The sequence below is a fragment of the Lissotriton helveticus genome, chromosome 12 (genome assembly GCF_964261635.1).
Source record: "Lissotriton helveticus chromosome 12, aLisHel1.1, whole genome shotgun sequence".
NCBI lineage: Eukaryota > Metazoa > Chordata > Amphibia > Caudata > Salamandridae > Lissotriton > Lissotriton helveticus.
In genome coordinates, this window is record NC_136073.1 from 677,175,374 (window position 1) to 677,199,067 (window position 23,694).

Here is a 23,694-nt window from a genome sequence, read left to right on the forward strand (position 1 = left end):
ACCTTTGCGCTGGCCTCGGGCTTTAAGATTAACGTGGCGAAATCGGAGGCCCTGATTATATCGCTATCGCCAGAGGTACTAGAGGACGCCAAGGCTGAGTTTGACCTACAGTGGTCAGCATCTACCATCCCATACTTAGGAGTCCTGTTGGCCCCAACAGTGCAAGCCACCGCAGAGGCCAACTATGCTAGACTCAGTTCCCGACTTCGTGACAATCTCAGAAGGTGGAAACACCTCACTCTGTCCTGGCTGGGGCGTATCGCTGCCATCAAGATGACCCTGCTGCCCCAGATTCTTTACGTATTCCAGACCCTCCCTCTACGCCCACCGGCGGGATGGCTTCAGAAGGCACAATCGGATCTGGCGCGCTTTATCTGGAACGGCTGCCGCCCGCGGTTTAAACATATGATCGCCACCCCCCCCCCCCCCCGAATATGGCGGTGTAGGCGTGCCCAACATCACTCTATACTTTCAGGCGACTCAGCTACGCACTTTGGTGGAGTGACACCAACTGGAGTCTGGCAAACACTGGCTCTTTCAGGACCAGGCGGTGGCTGGTCGTCCTCTCCAGGGCGTCCCGTTCTTTCCGCGCTGCCACAGACCTCCCAATCTCTACGCCTCACGGATCACCAGCACGGTCCTGGACATATGGGACAAGTTGGCAGTTAAGCGGGAGCTCACCTCCTTCCCCTCGCCAATGACGCCGATCTTCGACAACCCTGACTTCTCGCCCGGCCTTGATCCTCGGGCCTACGCGACATGGAGGTCGACACCTTGCAGGAACGTGGCACATATGTTCGATCTTAAGGGCATTCTTCCTTTCCAGAAGGTGAAGGAGGACTATGGTGTACCGGAAATAGATCGCTTGCCCTACCTGTAGGTCCGTCATTGGGTTCTACAGCCGTCGATCCGACCCGGTGCGCAGCGCCTCCTCACCCCATACGAGAAGTGGCTATTGACGTGCACATCCGACAAAAAGCTGATCTCTGATCTGTACCAGCACTTACTCCTCACCAACATATACACCTACAACGCGGGGAGGGTCAGATGGGAGAGGGATTTGGGGAGACAACTCACACGTAAAGAATGGGAGGGGGTTTACTACAGAGCTAGGCATTCTGCATATCATACAGGGCTTACAGAAACTATGACCAAAGTTGCCACCTACTGACTCCATCAATGGGATCCCCGGGTTAGCGACCGCTGCTGGAGAGGGTGCGGGGAGCGTGGAACAATTGGAGCACCTGCTTTGGAGCTGCGACCACCTTCAGCCTTATTGGAACTCGATCCTAGATTTAATAGACTCTCACCTAGTTACTCAGCTGCCCAGGTTCCCATGCGTAAGTCCTACTGGGCCTCCCCAACGCTTTGATGTACCCCTTAAAATCTCGGAGAGGGAGGCTTATTGCGATTGCACTAGGGGCAGCTGTACAAAATGTTGTAGCGCATTGGCGAGCCGTCCAACCTCCACTGCAACTGGGCTGGCTAGATCCTTGGCCAAGCAGGGAAGGGGGCAGAATTTGCAGCACTATGGCGACCGTTTCTGACCCTGTTGACAGGAGAATTCCGAGAGCTGAGCTGCCCACGCTACCTGCGACTGCTACGCCTTGCAGACACCCCGCTTCCAGAACCCAAGGCGCAGGCCCGCAAGCGCAAACCACCCGAGAGTTCTGCACCCGATGGCACCAATTAGGGAGGCGATCCCCTATGGTCTCTGTCTTGACTCTGTGGACAAGGAGAGGGGTGGGTGTGGGAGGGGGGTGGGGGTTTGTTTTTCCTTTCTTCTGTTTTCTCTGTTTATTCATGTTTCCTTATCAGTGCCGACTGCACCTGCATTTCAGCCCTTATGACGCGGCCGGCCCAGATGGGTTGTAGGCGGCTTGCTGTGTTAACGCTTGCAGTAGGAGCCTCTATTAGCCGTGTGTGTGCTCTTAAACTGTTCTTGACCGCCATGTGCTCAGGCAGTTGCGGGCGGCTGTATGAGACGCCATGTTTTTCCTTGCTGCTCAATAAAAAAGATTTAATACTAACCTATGTTTCTAACTTCGTCCCCATGTTCTCTCGCTTGTTTTGCTTCTCCGCTTTACCGCTTTGTTGCTTCACCCCCAACCCGCACATCCTTTTACATAGCCATGCTGCACAGCAGCTATGATGCTGTAGGGTACAGCATGGCTAAAAAAGCCAGTAGGTCTCAAAGGAGAGACCTATTGGCTTTGCCAAAGCTTGCTTAATAGAGTGGAGGCTACAGGGAGCAATTTCTGTCTGGCCCGGTCTCTTGTAGAGTAGAATGCGGAGTTCAAAAGAGTCCTGGAATGAATGTAGTGTTTACCATGCAGAGAACCAGAGCCACCTCTGCAGCTTCTAAACTACAGAGGATGGCACGGAGAATCCTGTATGAGTAGTCACCTGTCGGCTGCCAGACATACTAATGTGCCACCCACAGCCTCCTCTGAGCGAGTGCACTTCTATTCGTTGCTATGGTTTCAAGTAATGTTGCAACAAAGCCTGAGGGGGAAAAACGACGTCCCTTTTTTGTTTCATTTCCTACTAACTACATTTGACGGGCGGCCGTGTATCCGATTTCAGGTATTCATTGTAATTATTTATTTAGGCTCCATGTAAAACATTTTGCAAAGGGAAACCGGAGGGTACTTAAACGTGTTTTTATTGGCTTAGTATTATTTCATGTAGGTCAGCGCCATTCTATCTGGACTTATTGCTCGAGACCAGGTTTTAATGCAGCTGGCAAGATTGAAAAACGTGCGCAAACTCCTGTAGAATGTTCTGGAAGGGGTTTTCTTTATTAGAGTCGACAGCAGTACTTTGAGGATGACGTACCAATATTGCTGGAATGTTGAACATCAACATCAAGGGGCATATGATTCTAGAGCAAAGATGATAGCTTCTTTTTCCTTTACACAGGAAGTTTAACATCAGAATCAAGGGTTGGACAGGTCGGAAATTAGGTTTAGGTTCGGGCACCTAAATAAAAAAAGTCCACCATTAGTAAATAGATGACAAAAAAAGTAGCCCAACTTTGCAAATTGGGGCAGTTTATAACTTGCGAAGACACGCTGTATAAGTGTTTACCAAAGTATGTTAGACTGTATGGATCTGAGCTTTCTGTAGGCAGTTTGATACTAGGGAAGTCAACAGTAAAACTCGCACAGCGGACCATAAAACCAACCCACACACAGCCATAAAACCAACCCACACACAATCTCGAAGGACCAGCCCATCGGGCACTGCCTGATTACCATTGGCCAGTCCGATTCAGTTAGAATCGCACAGGACTTGGTAATAGATAGTAGCAGCCCAGGTTTACTTTCAGGCTAAGACTTTTTTTCTCCCTCAGGGTAGCACCGGTTTGCTATTTTCCAGACTGGTGATGACCCGCAATTGCTGATCCTTTGGCCTTAGATGCAGCGGTGGTTCCTCCATTAGGGCGGAGCAGCGTCTCCCTCTGCTGCCAGCGCAGCAAACCTGATTTTATTACCATTTTATTTTTCAGTGACCCAGCCCGAGCAAGTGTCTGAGCTGGGCCATTGCTGCTGGCTGGCAGCAGGGGAGGAGGCGTAGTGCTCACTACATTTTAAAATTCACGGCGCTTTGGCCGGCTGTCTTGCAACGGCCATTCTGGCATGCGCACTGTAAACCTCCTACCCTAGCTGTCTTAGATAGTGGGTGGAGAGCAAGCACAGGCTTCCAGTGCATTTTGGAGCGCTGAGTCAACCTGCTTCAATCACTCCTGTATCTTTGCTCATGCTGGTTAACAGCCTGAGAGCAGCGTCTGCATTGGTTAGTGGTGTTGACTCTGAGACCTCTTGCTGCCTTGTAGCCACAGACTGTGGGACCTGAGAGGAGTAGGTAAGTACTTTTTATTTTTTGTTTTATTTAAAATTAAGCAGAGTGAGAAATTAGTTCTGCCGTGGGCCTCGGCTAAAAAGTTCTCAATCGTTGCCTGTTATAAACACTGTTTAGAACTAGCCATGATTGAAAGCTTTGGGATTGCACCTAAGAGCATTCCTGGTTTTTAACACTGCCGGAAAGTGGGTTGAAATATTAGCCTAATCGCCACACCGCCCCCATCAGCTGCTACTGGTTAAATCATCTTCATCTAGAATATTTGGAGGTATTTCAATGCATCTTCTGCGAGGGAGCTATGGACAGACGGGGAGCTTGGATGGTTTCAACACCGGCTCCCCCTTTCCAGTCATGTCCGAGACTACTTTCGTACTGCATCGCTTGCCGTACTCAAAACACTTTTAGGAAATATTTGAAAATCCCAGTTCTCCCGCTTCTCTTAAATTAATTCCCTATCTCAGGTACCTTGTTTCAAATCCGGACTCCTCCAAGCCCACGTTATGAGCGGCTTCCTAATTCCGATCGGTATTATAAGTGTTTCACTCGCACACAGATTACCTGTTTAAAACAGCCAAAATCTCCATTGTGAAAGTCTGAGGAAAAATTAGGCACTACTAGAGCATTTGGATATGGAGTTACCAATTCCTCTGGGAAAGTCGTCATTTTGTAGTTGACCCTTATGACCCATAAATAATTGACCCCCCTCCCAATCCAACTACACACAGTTGGCAGTACTTGTGGGGATGGGGAAAATCTGGCCCATTTCTCGGGCTGATCGTAATGAGGGCCCAGGCGTTGTTTTTCTTGTTTAACTGTGTTGAACTAAGTTATATGTAAAGGTCACCAGTACTTGCAGTGGTGCAATAACAGTATATAAAGCTGTTAATTAAATGTACTCAGGAAGAATTAGGTGGGTGCACACTGGTGGAGAATTCTGAGGGTTGGGTGAGCCAAGGGATCAAAGGTGGGTGAGGAGATTACAACCCCAGTTTCACTAAAACGGTCAGGCCAGCTAACTTGAATGATGTTGCCTTGTATCACACAATATATGCCTACTTTATGCGGGCAACTGGTGAAGAGGCTTTATCGCATAGTGGACACTTACTGCATTAATTCGTTCAGCTTATGTAAGTTTCCAGCTTGTATTTGGAGGCTCTGCCCAGTGTTAATCCATAGTGGGATTTACGATTTCTTGCTTCAGTCTCTGGTGTTGGTCGGTTTTTGTGCTGCTGAGAAGGGTAGTGGTACAGAGTTCAGACTGTGTCAGTGTTCCAAAGGCCTCTTCACTTGCCCCTCCATGTAGGATCACATAGTGTACATTATTTCATGGTTGGTAGGTCTTCTAGTGTTGTGTGAGTGGTGTGTATTTGAAAACTGCTGAAGAGGTTAATTTATCTATAAATAATCATTAAAGAGATTTCAAATGTACCAGACCACACTTGGACATTGACTTTTGGCTAAACTAAAGAAATCATGTGTTATGGGTCAGTGACCTACAATAAAACACATATGAGCAAGATAAATGATGAACAATTAATCAATTAATACAATTCTGGTTTGCATAAACATATCAATGAATTGACTGTCTTGGTAGTCCTTCACATTTACAAAAGTAGATTTTTTTTTTTTTTAGGAGTAGATCAGGTTGACCATGTATTGAACATTTTGCAAAAGCTCTATTTGAACGGACTCCTTTAGATGTTGTTTGCAAGGAGCGATTCATATAGAATTTGTTTTACTAGTGCCCTCGATAATTTTGGTGTGATTGGCCCTAGGAAGATGACATTTTGGATGCTTGAACTTACCACTCAGTTTAGTATTAAGTACAACCTGGTCCACGTGGCTGGTAAGGAGGCTGTGAAAGACTGCATTTATAATAACTTTGCTAGGATTTTTAGCATGACATTATGAACTGATTTGTCTGGTTTTTTTCCAGGAACATAATTGTGCTTGAAGATGTGGGAGGATTCAGATGTTTGACGATTTATGAGCTGTTGTAAATACTCAGCAACCATCAGACCCCAGATTTGCACAAAAGAAGGCGATAGGGAACATGGTAAGTCAGTATATTGAGTTTTTTCATTTCAGTTTTCATTTATTTGATCTGCAACAGGCATTAGAAGTAGCTATATTTAACTCTTTCATGGAAAGATAAAATGCACTGTAATATTGAAAAGCTGAAACTATGGGGGCCGTGTCCTGGTGCGCTAAGGTGATGGACACGCTTTAGAAGAGCTCCCTACAGTTTTTCCTCTCATCCGACACCATTCTGCCCAAATCCTCACCAAGATATGATTTACATTGCTTCCTGACTAAGAGTCGAGTGGAGGTAGACTGGTCCTGGAGGGATCGGAGAGTGCGGTTAGCGCTATCGGCCCGTGAACTGTGGCCGGGCCGGCGCAGTGGCTGCTGTGATGAGCGGTGCATGGGACTCAAACAGCGTTGACTTGACTGCACGGCCCTGTGTCTGGGGGAGGGGGGCTGGTGCCTTGCTGTGCCCCTGCTGGAGCTGGCACAGTGTTTGGGGTTGTCCCGGTTAGAGGTCCGCGAGGCGGTAGGTGGTGCGCAGCGGCTGGGCTGCCGGGGCCTACTGTGGCCTAATTGTTGTGGCCTGCGGCAGCCTTCGCAGCATCTGGGCCTCCCGCTGGGATCTGTCTCATCCAGGCCCTTGGCGGGGAAGGCTTGAGGCCCAATATTTTTCTGCCTGATTGTGAGCCCGCACCTGCCCTTCAGCAGAAGGTCACAGCACTGACGGCCGTGACAAAGGAATTAGTTGTGAGAGTGGAGGACGCAGAGGGCTGTGCCGGTCGTAACAACTTGTGCTATGTGGGCTTCACCAAGGGCTGCAATAGTCCTTCTATGGATAAATTCTTAACACCGTAGCTCAGATCAGTGGTGCCTGCAGAGTACCTATCGTCCTGTTTTGTGGTGTAGAGGGCCCACAAGGCCCTGGTGAAAAAATAAACCGCCGGTGGCTCAGGCCAAGACCGGTAATTCAAAAATCCTCAATTACTTAGTCAAAGATGCAATACTAAGGCATGCCCGGAGCCAGGGAAAGATCATGTTTGAATCAAGTCACATAATTTTTTTTGTCAAAACTTTTTTATTGGCATTTTTTTAAGAAACAGTACAGTGATGAACAGCACAGTGTATCGGACTTGTCCCTGTCCCGCGCTAACGGCACAGTTTCAGGGTGTATCAGGCATTTTACTGCAGTCTCTGTGCCTGCTAAACATGGGGCACAAAATGATATGCACATTCTTAGTAAGGTTGCCTTCCCCGCGCTGGCCAAGCACGTCCTGTCGGACTAGCACCCCAGGGCAAGTCCATAGGTGTCCACCCGCTGAGACTGCGTAGCAACATAAATGAGGATGGATCCTCTCAGTACCGAGTATGCGCACAAGATTGACATTTGTATATGTAAAACAGTTGAAACCAAACAGTGAACGGAAGCAGGTTAAAGTGCCTTTCAAGTAGATGGTCCAACTGGAACACATCTCGCAGCATACCCCGGCTTTTCCAGCAACACCATTCAATCCTCCACTGTTCTTGCCCTCCCCCCCCCCCCCCCCCGTCTCCCCGGCCCGCTGCGAAGCACTCAACATGCATTCCCACCACTCCGCCATTGGCTCCCTCCGAAGACCCACCGTTTCCTCCCTGCGTATAGCCGTCCACTCCGCCTGGGCCCACGCCTGAAAGGAAGAGATCCATGCCTGCGTAGTCGGTGGATCACCCGCCTTCCAGCGCCTCGTGAGGAGACGCGCGGCCACCACTAACCCCAGGTCTAAGAAGCGAGAAGATGCCCTGTCTTTGGGTGGTCTCTTAAATTGGTGCAGTATAAACTCTGGCCACTCCAGGGGTACGACACGGCCAGTGCATCTACAGAGTAACACGCCTATTGCACCCCAATAAGAGGTCAGCCTGGGACAGCTCCATAGTATGTGGAGAAGTCCTGCATCTAGTTCTCCGCACCTGGGGCAGGACGCATCCGCGCGTTGGAAATATCTATTTATGAGGGCAGGGGTGAGGTAGGCTCTATGTACTATATAGAGCTGTATTTGACGGAATTGTAGGTCTCTGGGAATGCGCATTGGACTTTTGAGTATTTTGCCCCAGTCCTTGTCAGATAGTGCCCTACCCATGTCCCGTTCCCATTTGACCCTGAGAGGAGCCGAACTAACCCCGTGTGTATCCTCAATGACCCCGCAAACCAACGCACCAGGTGTCTGCCTCGCCCCATGACATGCAGGTATTGTATGGTTAAATGGGTCGCAGGCTCTGACGCCACGTCTCCCCACTTGCCGTCATTTTCGCCACCAGAGACCGGTGCAGGAGGAACCCCCCCGGGGGAAGCCAATCTTCCTCTACTAGCGTCTCATACGGGACCAGCGCGCTGTCTCGGTAGAGGTCTCCCAGTGTCTGTATGTCTGCGTCTTTCCAGTGGTCTAACATGGGTCGTGTGAGGACTCCTTCACCCCCCAGGAGAGCCTCCAGCAGCACCGCGGGCGCATATGTTAGGACCCCCCGGGTAATGTAGGGGGCTCTACGAAAACACTTGTGTGCTACCTCTAGCAGTAGCGGGGTAGGCCATGTCGGCGTCGCCAGCGAATGGAACAGCTGTGTGATGTGCTCTAGTGAGTACTGCGGATCTACTGTGGCGGTGTCTTCCCTACCCCTGTCTGCCAGCCATCTGGCGATCCACTGCAGCTGCGCCGCCAGATAATATTGCTCAAAGCAGTGGGCAGCCAGCCCTCCACTGTCCTTTGGGAGGAACAGTTTTGCAAGTGCCAACCAGTGTCTGGACGGTCCCCATATGAAGCCCCGAAGCATCCTGTTGAGCGATGTGAAGGAGGGCGGCACATAGAGGGGCAGATTGACAAAAAAGTACAGGAGTCTAGGGAGCATAATCATTTTGGTCAAGGCCACCCTGCCTGTCGTAGTCAGCGGCAAGGTAGTCCAAAAACGGATTTGAGATCGAAGTGCAGTCACGGCCCTACCCAGATTGCCGTCAAATAGGTTAGTCGCCTGCCTGTAAATCTGCACCCCGAGATATCGGAAAGGTGTCCGCCTTCCATTGGACACGCGTTTCACCAAAGCAATACCCCGGATCGTCCGTTTCCGGACTGAAGGCATAGAGACATGACTTTCCCGCATTCACTTTGCGTCCCGAGACAACCGCGAACCGCTCCAGCACCTGGGCCAGTCTCTCCGGTATGTGCCACATCCCTAACAAACACTAGTAGGTCATTCGCATAGAGCGAGACCTGGTGGGTCCCATCTCCCAGCGGAATCAACGCGCCCAGCGATTGTCGCAGCTGTTCCGCCAATGGCTCCAGCGCAAACCGCAGCGGGGACAGAGGACAGCCCTGGCGGGTGCCCCGGCCCACCGCCACAGCCTCGGAAATATATGGGCCCAGCCGCACCCGAACCGTAGGATTCGTGTAGAGAAGTTGAACCGCTTGCAGGAAGGCGCTTCCCCAGCTCGTACCACGAAAGCACCGCAGCAACGTACCTCCACTCCAGACAGTCAAAGGCCTTCTCCAAGTCTATGATCAGACATCCTTCCCTGGGCCAGTCTCTCGTTGCCTCCTCCGCCACTCGAAAGAACCGCCTAAGATTCAGGGATGTGGACCGTGCCAGAACAAATCCGTTCTGGTCAGGGTGCACTACTTGTGGGACCACTGTCGCAAGGCGCTCTGCTAAAATCTTAGCAAAGATTTTATAGTCCACGTTCAGCATTGCGAGCGGCCTGTACTATCCTAAAGCGGTGGGGTCCCGGTCCGGCTTAGACAGGGAGACGAGGAATGCTTCCCGCATGGTAGGGGGGAAGCGATCCCTCATCCGGGGCCATATTGAACAACTGAAGTAGCAAAGGCGCCAGAATGTCTCTGTTTGCCTTATAATATTCCGCAGGCAGGCCATCAGGCCCAGGCGTTTTTCCCGTCGCCATGTCTCCGATCGCATCACCCACTTCATCCAGGGTGAACGGAGCGTTGAGCTCGCCCCTATGATCTTCCGTTGCCACCGGCAAGACAAGGGCGTCCAGGAACGCGTCCAACACGAGTCGAGGCCCTGTACCTCGAGACTGATAGAGCTGCTTATAGTGCGCAGTCGGGGCACGATGGATTTCCCTCGGAGTATACACCATGACTCCTTCCGCAGTGCGCAGCGCGCCCATGGGGTCATGGCGTCCCTCGCTTTGCACCAACCAGGCCAGCAACCGGCCCGCTCTGTCCGCTTTGGCGTGTGTCCTGGCTGTGTGTGCTGCGTAATTATGGCAGCGCAGCTGCTCCAGAAGCAGCGTGTGCCGAGTACGCCGTTCGCCGAGTGCACTCGAGTGCTCGCCCGTCCCCTCACTGGCCCTTTCATAGCAGAGGATCTCCAACTCCAGTTTCGTCAGGGAGACTGATAACTGTTTACGTATGTTCCACGTGGCCCCGAGGCAGTGCCCGCGGATAGCCACTTTAGGCGCCTCCCACTCCAGCAGTGTGTGGCTCGCCGATCCCGCATTATCCTCGAAATAGGCCAGAATGGCCGTGCCCAAGGACGACCTAAACTCGGCATCCTCAAGTGCAGCTGGCTGTAGCCGCCACGTGGGCACAGGGGGACAGTCTGCCTCCCAACTGATCTTAAACCAAAGCGGATTGTGGTCTGAGTGCGTCCTCCCTAAGTATTCGGATTCGGCAAGGAGTGGGACCAAGGACTGTGTACCTAGTATTCTGTCTAGATGGACGTGGAGGTTGTGTACTGGGAAATAGAAGGAGTAGATTCTGTCTGCAGGATGTTGTACGCGCCACATGTCGCATACCCCCCAGTGAGTGAGCCAATCCCTGAACGCATGCGCGGTGGACGCTACTGGTGCAGCCCGAAGGGGAGGGAAGGACCTATCCAAATGCGTGTCCAGTACCATGTTGAAGTCCCCTCCAAGCAGCCAGGGGAGCCCAGCATACGGGTGGAGGATGTGATTCAAGCTCTCTAAATAAGCAGATTGCTCCACATTCGGAGCGTATAGCGACCCTAGCAGTATTTCCTGGCTATTCAGTCGCCCTCGCGCCAGCGCGTACCTGCCCGAAGGATCCACCCGCGTGTCCGTGCAGTTGAATGGGACACCCGCTCGTACCCAGATCAAAGTGCCGCGCGCGTGTGCTGAAAAGGTAGTACCATAAATCTGTCCTCTCCAGCGCCTGTGCAGCTTTTCTAGTTCTGCCAGTGTCATGTGTTTCCTGGAGGAATGCTATTCCCACCCCATGGCGCTGGAGGTAGGAGAATACTGAGTATCGGCGAGAGGGGGTATGCATACCGCGGATGTTCCAGGACATGTTAGTGTGTGCCATGAGCCTGTTCTATGGGCATGCGCGTCGGAGGGAGGGAGCCCCCGGGGGGGGGGGGGTCTGGGGACACCAACGTGGGCATGAAGACCAAGGTGCTACATTAAAGAACATGGGAACGGTTACAAACAGTATAACAGGAAGGGCGAGTCCCCAGTGGAACATACGTCCAAACAGTGTCAAGATCCACCTCACCATAGTGAGCTTAACTCAGCGTGATCGCTGATTGGGTCCGTGCGCTGCCAACTATCTCAGTGCGCTGCACCCCTAACGCTTACCGCTTGAGATCTCGGTAGGCACCCCCGTGCACCAAACACCCCCACCTCCTCTGCAGCAGCATGCGTCACCCGGAAATGAGCCCCCCATGCTTGGTAACTGGCAGCGTGCGCTGGCAGCAGTCCAGAGAGCGCACCCCGCCGCCTCGCAGCCCACCAAGTATTTGCTGTCATACAACCACACTCTAGGGGAGGCATTCATATCTCAACAGCCACTCTTCCTCGCACACAGCAACAGTAGAAGGCAGGACAGCATCACCAGCAGCCAAGAAACTAGTAGCAAGTTCCCTGCATCCCAAGAACCCCAGGGGGGTATCACATGAGGAGGTCCGCCATCTGTGGTGTCACTACTGGCATGTCCGCATCATCAGAGAGCATCGTTGCAGGTGAGGACGGGTCGCTGTTGCCCGAGTCGCTCCGTGTCTGCGAGTTCCGTCTGCTCTCGCAACGCCTCACCCCCAGGTTCACAACCGCCTCGAGGGCCTCCTGTCGCTCGAGGGGCTTTTCCTCCAGGCTGGGAGCCGCAGGGCCAGTGGTCGAGCCACGGCGGGCACTCCGTTTCCTACGCCTTCTCGACTTCTGCACCTGCCAGTCACCGCCTCCCTCCGCGGGCTCTGGCTGCGTGCCCTTCCACTGCCCAGTTTCCTCCAGCCAGTCCCAGGCGTCCGATGGCGCATCAAAGAAACTGGCCCCGTCCTTAGTGATCACTCTGAGTCGGGAGGGGAACAGCAAGGAGTACGGAAGGCCCAACTCCCGCAACTGCTTCTTCACCGCCAGGTAGGTGCTTCGTCTTCTCTGCACCGTCGCCGTGTAGTCTGGAAAGAACATCACGCGACTGCTCCCGACTGTGAGAGTGTCCGGCTTCCTTGTTTCTCCTAGCTCTGACCCGGTCCCGGTAATTAAGCAGTTTAAAAAGGAACGGGCGAGGTCGGGCTCCAGGGCGAGGCTTCTGCGCCGGCACCCTGTGCGCTTGCTCCACCACAAAGTGCGGGGACAACACCTCCGAAGGCAGGATGTCCCTCAGCCAGGACTCGGTGAATCCCTCCGGATCTTTCCCCTCTTCGCCTTCCGGTAGCCCAATCACGCGGACATTGTTGCAGCGGGAACGGCCCTCCTCCGCATCTTCCATACAATCCTGCAGTATGTGTACTCTGTCGAGGATGTCCTGAAGCGCCGAAGTATGTTGCTGTACCACCGGCCGCAGTCCCTGAAGTGTGTGGCGTTGGTCCGCGACTGCGTCCACCAGTTTGCGATGATCGGCGCGGAGTAAGGTAAAATTCGACGTTACCTTATCGATTAGATTCTCAAGGGATGTCTTTGTCTGCTCCAGTGTGGTGCCAATGCGCTCCACCGCCGCCAATACGGAATCCATCTTGGCTGCGAGGGCCTCTGTCGGACCCAGACCATCACCCCGTGAGACATGCGGCTGGCTTGGTTTCTCTGCGGCCTGTTGCCTCTGCAGAGCTTTATCTCTGAGCCTGCTCATTACAAGTTGCTGCGCAGACGGCATCCACTCACACCGACAGCTGCTCAGTCCGTGAACCTAGGCTCCACAAAGGGTTCAGTGAGTGAAGCACCTCCCTAGTCCAATGTCGATAGGCGCTGCTCAAAGAGTCTCCAAATCAATCCCAGGCTTCCCCCCGGCAAGGCGCCGCCACCTAGGAGCCCCCACTCACCCCTCTAGTACCTCTGAGGGAGGGGGGGGAAGAAAGATCAACCTGCACCGCACTCTCCAGCTGAAGCGCGCCATTCCAGTCTCGCGAGGGCCCCCGCACCAGTGAATCTGAGCCAGGAAGACGCTGCCACCTCCCCTCCACAGCTCCCAGAAATCGAGTGAGCAGGGCCTCAGTGGCAAGGCCCGGAAGACAGCACCCAAGTCCCGGAACACAGCACCCAAGTCCCGGAACACAATGATTTCCCCTGAAGCACGCCACCCAACATGGGCCATAGGCGACCGTCACGACAGCCGCACCAAACAAGAGAGTACCAGCAACCCTCAAGGAGAACGTAACTCCGTCAGCTAGTGGTGCCCAGCGCCCGGCCTCTACAGTCTCAGTCTAAGGGCAACAGAGATAGTCGCAAAACAGCCCCTGGTAACACAGTCTCAGTCCCCGCCAGCCGGTACCAGTCCCATATGTGCCTCAGCAGCAATCCACTAAGCACCTCAGTTCACCAGTAGCGAAGCGGCAGCGGCCCCCACCGCACAGTCAGGGCAAGCAGTAAATTCCACTGGTGCTAGTGCCCTCTCCTCATGCCCCACAGGTGAGTCAATATGGCGCCCACAGCTCCCCTAAGATGGTGTCTGGCGCTCGGGATGGCCGCCTGATTATCACGAGGCACACGGAGCCAGCCTCTCACAGTCGCCACGCAATGCAGGCCACCTCGCTGTGTGGGTGCTCCCAAGCCTCTGTGGCCCCCAAGCCCATGGGGAACCAGTGGTGGTCTCCGCCGCAGCTCCCAGACATAAGCAGTTCGATTCCCAGGGGCAGCCCTGCCCCAACTGACAGTCCCGGTCCGCAGGGGGCTTCCCAGGCCGCCGACACCGGTCTCCCGCCTCACCTCCAAGCCCGGGACTGTATTGGCATCAGGACGTGTCCCTGCGGGGCAGGCGCTCTCTCGGGCTCTGTGTTCTTGCAGCTACCGCGCCCGGGCCGCCCAGATCCTCGCCCAGGCTCCTCACCTCCACAAGGCTTCTCTCGTCATGCCCCAGGCCTTGCACTTCGCCAGCGCCCAGGCCCCCGCTGGAATCGTCACCAGCCCGGCGGCAGTAGCAGATCTCCAGGCGTCAGCAGTCCGGGCTCACCGCTGCCTGCCAGTACGCCTTCGCAAGCAGTCACTCTCAGCCGCTGCTCCTTTCACGGCACCCGGCAGCTCCAGCGCCTCTGTCCGCTCCGCAGTCCCCGGGCAGCCCGCTGTCACTGTCAACGATCCGGCGCCTCTTCCCGTAACGGTCGCCTGTCACTGCGCGCGGCCCTCCGCCACAGGCCGCTGCGCCGCCATGCACCAGCCCGGGTGATCGTCGACCGCCTCAAAAGGTCCCCACAGCGTCCCTACACCTTTGCCGTGCGGCCCTGGCTCTGGGGGCACCTCCGGTAGGGCTATCTCAGGATAATTAAGGGTTTGTAATGCGGAGCTCTATACTATTGCATCCGCCATGTTGGCTGGCTAGCCACGCCCCCTTGAATCAAGTCACATCATGAAATTTCCCGTTTACACAAAGATGGTTCAACAACAACAATCATCCCTGCAGCAAAACAAAAACTAAGAGACCTCAAGATTCAATATATATTGTTATATCTGGCTTGCCTGTGAGTGATCTTCAGCTCCTGCATACCCCATAGGAGGTGTTTGGCTGGGCTGATGAAACTGTTTCCATCCGCCGCGGATAGACTCCAACTCATCCTTGAGCGACAAACGCAACCTCCCCAAAAAGTCCACTGTCAAATATCGCAATAGGTCTTGCTTGTCTTGGGGAAACCCACGCTGAGATTATGAACACTGACAGCGGATTGATGGTTTGATGGGCTTAATGTGTGTTTTGGTGAATTCCGACTGTTTTCACGCAGCCCTATCACTCACACCCTATAAGTTTCATGAAGTGGACTCCTGAATATCCAACTTTGATACCAATGATGTACACAGTCCTTGAGGGCCCTACTGGGCATTTTCAGGTCCCTACCTGTAACTGTTGGGGTCTTCTTGATTAGATTAAACGTAGAGCTGTTTTGAAGCAGGCTAAAAGACTGGGGACAGAGCTACTCCTTCTCCAGGAAAGTCGCCTCTTGGGGACACAAAGGTTCCCTATATGGCAGACCTCTGAGAGAGGCCGGCCGCTGTGCTGCTTGCATACATGGATAAAGCCTTTGATTAGATCGGCTGGGAATACCTGTTTGCTCTTATTCATAGCATCATCCTCGGTCAGAGCTTTCGTATGTCTGCCTTCTTTACACTGACTTTCCAACCTCGATTCGCGTAGCCTTTCAAGGTCCATAGGTGCACCCATCAGGAATACCCACTACCCCCCCCCCCCCTGCTGTTTCCCTTGGCTGTGGAGCCACTGTCTGCCTGGGTGAGGAGCGACGCCCAGGTGTGGGGATTTGAGTGGTCGGCTGAGTTATCGGACAGGATGTCCTATATGCAGATGATGTCTTGTTTTTTGGTTACAGACCCAAAGACCTCTGGCCTCGCATTCTGCAGATTATGCAGATCTTTGCCAATACCTCTGGAAGGGAAGTCGGTGGGGTTCCCAATGAGTGGGTCTTCTAGTGATGTGTCGTGGCATCCGGGTTAACACTGGCTACAACTGGGTTTAAGTATTTAGGGGGGTTTATTTCTCTGGACACTGCCATATCCTGGGTCCGCAATTTGACCCGATGTTGTTGTTGTGTTTCTATCTAGGACCCTAATTCGGTATTCCCGATTTATGCCCTTATATGGTTATAACAAATAGTATCCTTATAAAGGCATAAGAATCATATCCATATTTAGTAATAGGCCATGCAGTCCAAATACAGCAAGGCTACTCCTCTAGACTCCTAGAAAGTACAACACGTTCTTTAAACAAACCAAGCCTCCAGCAGCCCGGGAAATCCCCCTGCTCTTGTTTTGATTTGCACAAGAACTCCTGGAGTCCAGAAAGAACTGTTACTTCTTAGTGACGTCTTATGTCCAACCTTACGTCAAACCCGGCACCTTTCAGGTATAAATATACCAACGTTGCCTTAAGCAAACACACGGTGGTTTGGAGCAGAGCGGCTATCTACTTGCCCGAAGCCCAGCTGATGCGAGACCCTTAGGAAGCCGCCCCTCCCTTTTGACGCACTGAGAAAGACGCTGTCTTTTTCTCCAGCCGAGGAAAATCCAGCTCCGGTGTTTCCAGTCACCCTTGCGGGTTGCTGGGAGATCGAGTCCTGAAAGAGAGATACAAGACCTCCTACATTCTAGAACCAAGGTACGGAGCTGACTAAACCCTTAAGAGAATTCTTGATTCAGATTCCTTGGCAAAAACCAACTTAACTTTAAACTGCTACTTACTTACTCCTTCCCACATATTAGGCTTAGGCCAGGTACACCGGGGTAGGCGTATTTAGAAGCACCAGTTGAGTACGTTAGTCAATGTTTTTATGTATGTATATATTTTATCTATTTAAAAGTATCATATGGCTAAGAAACCATATCAATGCTTTTACAGTATTATTTTATAATACTCATTTTACTGTACGCACTTTACTTTACTATAAGTATTGCAATTGTGGCAATTCATTTCTCTTGCATGAGAAAGAAGACGGCTCAATAAATAACACCTTTTATTGAATACGCCCGTCTCTATTTCTCTGCACTCTGGTGAAACTAAGTATGCACGATTGACTGAGTGAAATAGCTGTCTATTGTTTTCACACGACTCTAGAGATACACTCTTATTCTGAGGGAGCAAAGTTGTCATGTTTTATGGTTGTCAGAAGCTAATCCCTTCTTGTCTATCCAGGGAAGTTAAACTCCTCCTTGTTTACTCGAGAAAGTTTCTAGTGACCTCTGAGCTAGCTGGCAAAACTAATTAAGTCTAATATAGTCAGTAGAGACCTAGTCGACCTCAGTCCTACGTCTACACTGCTGTTTATATTATTCCAATGCGCAGAGCCTATTGGGAATATAGGAACTACACTACAAGTTAAAACAGACCTTTTACAGTTGACCGCTGATATGCAGCTTCTGTGCAGGGCTGCAGGTATAAATGCATGTGCCCCTGACTAGAATTACTCTTCAACCTCAGTCACTCTTTCTATATTAAAGAAAACTGAAATTAACTTATACATACACATTTGCATTGGGATATTCTAAGGTAAGGAATCTATCACTAACTAATGTCTCTTACAGATATATCGTTACACAAGTAGTAACTTGTGCTTCAGGATTTCTTGTTTTAAAATCACCCCTCAGCCCTCCTCCAAGACAGGGTATTGCTGTGTAATCTGTTGCACAGGTGAGGAATCTGCAGGTAGAAGTATCGCTCTGAACCAAAAGTTACTTTTCGTAACAATCTTTCTGGTGGATACTCTTATCTACTTGCAGATTCCTCACTGACTCACCTGCCTCCTCGTTTGATGAAGGTTTATAGGGAAAGTTTTTAAGACCTTAGTTACAATTTTATTGGCACTGCAGTTTCTCATGATTGTAATCTCCCTCTCTGTTTAGAAAAAATGGAGGGAAACGGACGTTGATGCGCCAGGACGTACACGATTGGTCTCCTGTAGGAATGTTTTTTTTTCTTTTTAATGTGCCTTCTAAAACAAATCCATTGCCACAAATCATTAGTATTTTAGCCATGTGACAGCATGACGGGAAACATCAAGGATATCATCCTTCAGTTTCTCTCAGAAATTGAATCCCAGTGTTGGAAAAGGAAAAGCATAAAAATCGATCTTCGTCCCAGTTGTAAGTGAACTTTATCCCGGGTCACACAAACCGCCATGAATGAGCATAGTCCAAGCACACTTAAAGGTGTTTACCAACCTAAAAGATCTGTGATTTACCCCTTCCCATCCCAAGAACAAAGAAAAGGTTTAGTCCAGTAACAGCAAAGAAAGACATTTGCAATGCTGCTGCTATCCGGCACTCAAACCACCTATCCACTCAAGATGGTTAGCATGAGCGTTGCATTTCTGGATTCACAGGCTTACTACTGTCGCCCAGTGATCGCACCTCTTTGCTAATACTGACCATGATATTTTTCCCCTCTCTTCGTGGCTCTCTCTCAAAACCATCATCCTGATCACTGCATTACCTATCCTGATGATTGACGATATCTGTGTTTCCTTTGTACCTTTGGAATCTATATTCAAAACTCACTTTCTGGAACTCTTATGTATACGTTGCAAAAATGACACAACTGTTACTAACCATATACGCACTTTTGACTGCCTGTTTGCTGTACCTAATTTCATACGTTTTTGTATTTATATTTTAGACCAACTGTATGAGTTCTTTTCAAATGTAATCTTCCTAACTTGTATTAGCACTTCTTAATGCAAATTACACAACTTGTTGTATTTGATTCACACCTGGACCCATGACTTCTCTGAATTGGTTGATCCCTTGTTTTCTACATTAACATACCTTTTCTATTTTTCACATCTTGCCTTATCTTATTTACTATCCTCCACACAACTCGAACACTCTGTGGGTAGTCTATCCCCCTCACAATCTCTACATAAATTGTTGTCATTGAAATCTGTCACTTACTGAAACTTTTCCCCTCACTTCAAACCTTGCACCTTTTCACTCTGGGACCATTACGCTCACTGTCCCTTATTCTCTTTCGATCATGAACACACCCCTATCAACAGCCTTGAAAAGCCCCAGGCCTGCGCGCCATTGTGCGCGAGACCTATATCATCTGTCCTTTCGCACAAATGCTTCTGTAAGAAAAATATTAAACAGAATTAATACATTCAATAAAAACGACCCATTGCTATTTTTCCATTGGAAAATCTCATCCAACCCAGAAGATTTCGTACAGCTCTGTCCACCTTCCTAAAGCATGGTCAATAGGTGAATTTGGAATTAATTGAGGAAGCATGCGATACGGGACGTTTTAAAGCCAGTTTTTCTCACTTCAGGCAACAAGGAATCTATTCTGTATAGCAAATAAAAATGGGAGACCATGATTGACCAGATATCTGGAATTTAAAAAATGGACCGTTAATGCACACAAGACAAGGTCTGAAAGGGATTTTGACTTTTTTATTCTTTGACTATTTAAGGTCAGATCTTCCTTTTGCATGGGCCTCCACTTCCCTTTGGATATATATATATATATATATATATATATATATATATATATATATATATATATATGTGTGTGTATATATGTATATATATATATGTATGTATATATAGGTGTATATATATGTGTGTATATATATATATATATATATATATATATGTGTGTGTGTGTATATATATATATGTATATATATATGTATATATATGTATGTATATATATATATATATATGTATGTATATATTACCTACTGGCAGTCGCCAGTAGGTATATATAGTTATAGAATTTTCAAAAAACCCATAGAGAAAAAATCCTGTCTAATAACTTTGGCGTTTGTGGACGGAATTGGCTGAAATTTTCAGGAAAATGGCACATTTTGTTTCTGAGCAGCCCTTGAAAATTTGGGGGGGGTTCGTCCAGTGGGGGCCGAGAAAAAAGGGGGGTCCCAAAACGTGTTTTTAACATTGAGTTTTCCATAGGGCGGTTGGCCTCACTTTTAGCCCGAACGGCTGAATGGATTTGCACGAAACTTGGCAAAATTGTAGGGACTGGTAGCCCGATGTGCCTTTTGTAGGTCTCAATATATGTGCTCCAGTGGATTTTGAGAAATTAACGTTTAAAAAAAGATATATATCTGTAAGCGCGGACTGGGCAGCGCACTGGTTCGCGGACTTTTCGCGCAACGGAGCTTTGTGAAGCGAAGCTGATTGGTTCTCCGGCATCTGTCAACATTCCAAACAGTCCGTAGCGGCCGCCATCTTGTCTCTCGGTAGGATCGAGAGACAAGAGGAGGTCAAAACAAAGGGGGAAATAACTATAAGGGGGCATAGTAGATCCTCGCTGACCCCCTAGGTTTGATGTGGAGGTTTTAAAAGGGCCCCGCGGGGCAAAAAAAAATAATAATAATAATAATTGAACGGCTGAATGGATTTGCACGAAACTTGGCAAAATATTAGGGACTGGTAGCCCGATGTGCCTTTGCTAGGTCTCAATATATGTGCTCCAGTGGATTTTGAGAAATTAACGTTCAAAAAAAGATATATATCTGTAACAGCGCTCCGCTTCGCGTAACGGAGGTTTGCGAAGCTGATTGGTCATTCTGTCACTGGGCTATAGTTGGGCTACATCTGGCTGATATTTGGGCTACATTTGTTTTTTTGTGTGTCTGGCGGCCATCTTTGGGCTACATTGGGCTTCATTGGGCTACATTCGGCTAATTAGCAAATAGCTCATCGCAAACTAGGAATGGTAAAGAATCGCTATTTATTCCTTAAAGTTCGCTATTTAGGAAATGCAAAAAACTTTGATGATACATATGGCGGTTCATCTCTAACAAGATAAGAAGCATAGGGATACATTTATGATGACTGGCGCATCACCAGGGATGTGTTAGTCATTCTGTGCCGCTGTTCCGTCACCTATGGTGTGCTGCATTTACAATGCGGCGCATCATGGGGCAAAAACAGCACAGATGCGTGATGTATCTGTGCCGTAAAGGTGGCGCATTGCTGGAGTTGTATCGCAAGTGTGATGAAGCTCCAGCAAGGGTCGGGGGTGCCCCTGTCGCAGGGTTTCTGTTCTCACACAGAACTGTGGACAGAGGATTGGAACCTCGGCGAATTAGGGTGTCCCAAAACTCACGTTAGTAATCAAAAACTCCTTAGCAAGCTAGGTACAGTGTCACATTGGATATAACAAACTCTCAATGTTTAGACAATCCAGAATATGAACTTATAGTACCTCAGGATACGTGGAACTCATGAACAGTCGGTCGTTATAGATTTCTTAGAAACCAGAACATGGAGTTAAGAAGAACAGATGTGTATTTGAAATGTTTATTTACTAATGCCGTCTTCTCAGGCGTAGTACCTTAGATAATAAAAGTACACATATTATCAGTAGCAAAATTACCAGCATAGTTACTAGTACATAAAAAGTGAATGGTGATAGTATGTTAACATGCTGTAAATGAATAAGAGTTAGCAACACTTATAAGCAGCCGCGGGCCGTGGAGGGAGTTACGTTGAGGCAGGGAGGCGGGGAGGGGGAGAAGCAGGGTGGAGAATACAAGTACACATATTATCAGTAGCAAAATTACCAGCATAGTTACTAGTACATAAAAAGCGAATGGTGACAGTATGTTAACATGCTGTAAATGAATAAGAGTTAGCAACACTTATAAGCAGCCGCGGGCCGTGGAGGGAGTTACGGTGGGGCGGGGAGGGGGAGGGGCAAGGTAGAGAGGGCTCCACCCTGCTTCTCCCCCTCCCCGCCTCCCTGCTTCACCGTAACTCCCTCCACGGCCCGCGGCTGCTTATATCTCACCCTCCCTAATACACATATTATATTATTTGCTAAGAAGGTCTCTTTGCGTTGGTTTAGGGCGTGCCCATACTTTAGTGTCTTAGATTTGAAGGAATCACATCAGCATACACCAGCTCTCTCTTCATGTGAACCGCATCAACTGTTGTGTATGTGTGTTCGGCAAAGCAATATAAAACCCGCCTCATGCCCAGAATTGGCAGAAGTTGCACTTATGTTATGAGTATGAAGTCGTGGAGATCAGACCTCATAACAATTCTGTATCGTGTTGTTCTTGAAACTTTAGCACTCGCTGTACAGATATAGTTTAACAAGTAAAGCAGATAGTAGACCAATAACATATTATTCTCATGTAAACCACGATGAACTACTAGGTGGAAAGCTAAAGCAACAACTAAGTGTCGTGTGCAGAAGTTGCAAAAAAGGAAAAATGGCGTTTAAACCGGTAATGAGCCCATGCTAACTTAACACGGTGTAAAGAGATCCAGGACCTAGATGACACCTCCTCATGATCCGGAAACGAACTGAATAAGATAATAGAAGTGCCATCTCATGAGAGCAGATTGCAAGTTTATATGTGGACGGTCCGCAAGGTAAAGCATTAAAAACTAGGAAAATTTAATGCTAAAGAAAAATAAAACAGCCAAGTACTTTATCGAGTCTTAAGCCAATAGGCAAGGTAAATAATAAAAACTTGACAAATAAGTCAATGAATTGTCAATGAAATGCTAGTACTCAGCATATCAAACATGAAAAAGGTCTATGACATAACTGTGTATGCAAAATAAGCTGCAACAGCCTCCAATAGGAAGTCACCGTCTTCATCCGAAAACAGTTCAGCCATCCAATTTAAAAGCGGAAAAGAACATACGTGCTCTCCCAGCACCGGATCCTCTATCACCATCAGAGGACAGCTCGGTGGGTTTTCAAGAAAGCTCTGTTCCAAGAAAGACTGTGCTGCCGCCAGTAAATTCCAGGGACCAAGTAGTCCATGCATCAATGCCACAGCCATAATCCTTTCGCCAGGACAAAGCAACTCGTGAGTAATGATAGGAGTCATCAGCTGATTAAAGTCGACGTCAGGAGAAACCGGTCCGCAGAGACACAAATCAATGGCCCAATCGAAATCACAGGTCAGGCAGTGAAATACAGGCTGGACACAGGTGAAGTAGGAGAACCGAAAAGATAATCCATATGCCGTGCTTAATATCGCCAACGGCATTGTGCCATAATATTCTAGCATGCGATTGCGGAACAGTGTCAGCAGCTGCAGGGTCGGAGGTTGCATAGGAGGGACATCCATATTTAAAAATGTAAAAAAGCACAAGAGCGTCCGCTGGTAATGCAAGTAAAAATGGCAATCCACGAACCAGAGTGCAGAAAATACAATGAAAGGAAGCAGGGATGACTCCAAAGATTTTCTCAAATGAAGTGACGAGACCACTGGTAACAACTTTAAAAAAGTGCACCAGGGACTTTGTGGAGGATGCGTTAAAGATAGTCGGAAACATGTTGCTGAAATTGAAAGGCAAATGTTAATTGAAAAAGGTTTTGCACCTCTGTATGGGTGTTCGCTATGTGAAGTACGAAAGTTTCACGGGCCGAACTCAAGGCCACCTCTCTCTGAGACAAAAGAGCTCTTATTCTTGCCATGCCGTTGAAACGTGTCTCAAGGTTGGTATTTGTGGCCAGATTGAAAACTCCCTATGTTCATGTGTGGGAGGAAATAGAACATTTCTGCAGCAAATAACCCGTTCACTTACTGTTACGATAAAAGGAATACTTTTAATTAACTCAGAACAATCTTCATTATTGAGCATCAAATAACTACCATTTTCCAACAACTTGAACGTGGGGATGATAGCAGGAACTGGCGTGCCTTGCAACACGCAAGCCATATTTGGTCGGTGTTTGTTGCATGAACCGTGTAAATGTATGTGCCTACACATTAGTGAATGATCTGGCGTCTCAGTGCATTCCTCTCCATTCAGATAAACTTCTTGATCATCTTTGAAACATCTGTATGTGTATGGAAGCGACCAGACCTCATGAAGAAAAGCACTACCTAAAGGTTCATAACGACCTATTGGTATATATTTCATACAATTTGAAAACTTATATAAAG

General features: G+C 49.2%; 1 protein-coding gene across 1 annotated transcript in view; it reads left to right on the top strand.

Annotated features, from left to right (window-relative positions):
• Nucleotides 1-23,694, top strand: part of GFOD2 (Gfo/Idh/MocA-like oxidoreductase domain containing 2) — a 143,592-nt gene that overhangs the window by 65,269 nt on the left and 54,629 nt on the right. The window contains exon 2 of the mRNA XM_078670848.1: nt 5,801-5,920. The gene's annotated coding sequence lies outside the window, so the exon portion shown is untranslated. The remainder of the gene's footprint in view (nt 1-5,800; nt 5,921-23,694) is intronic.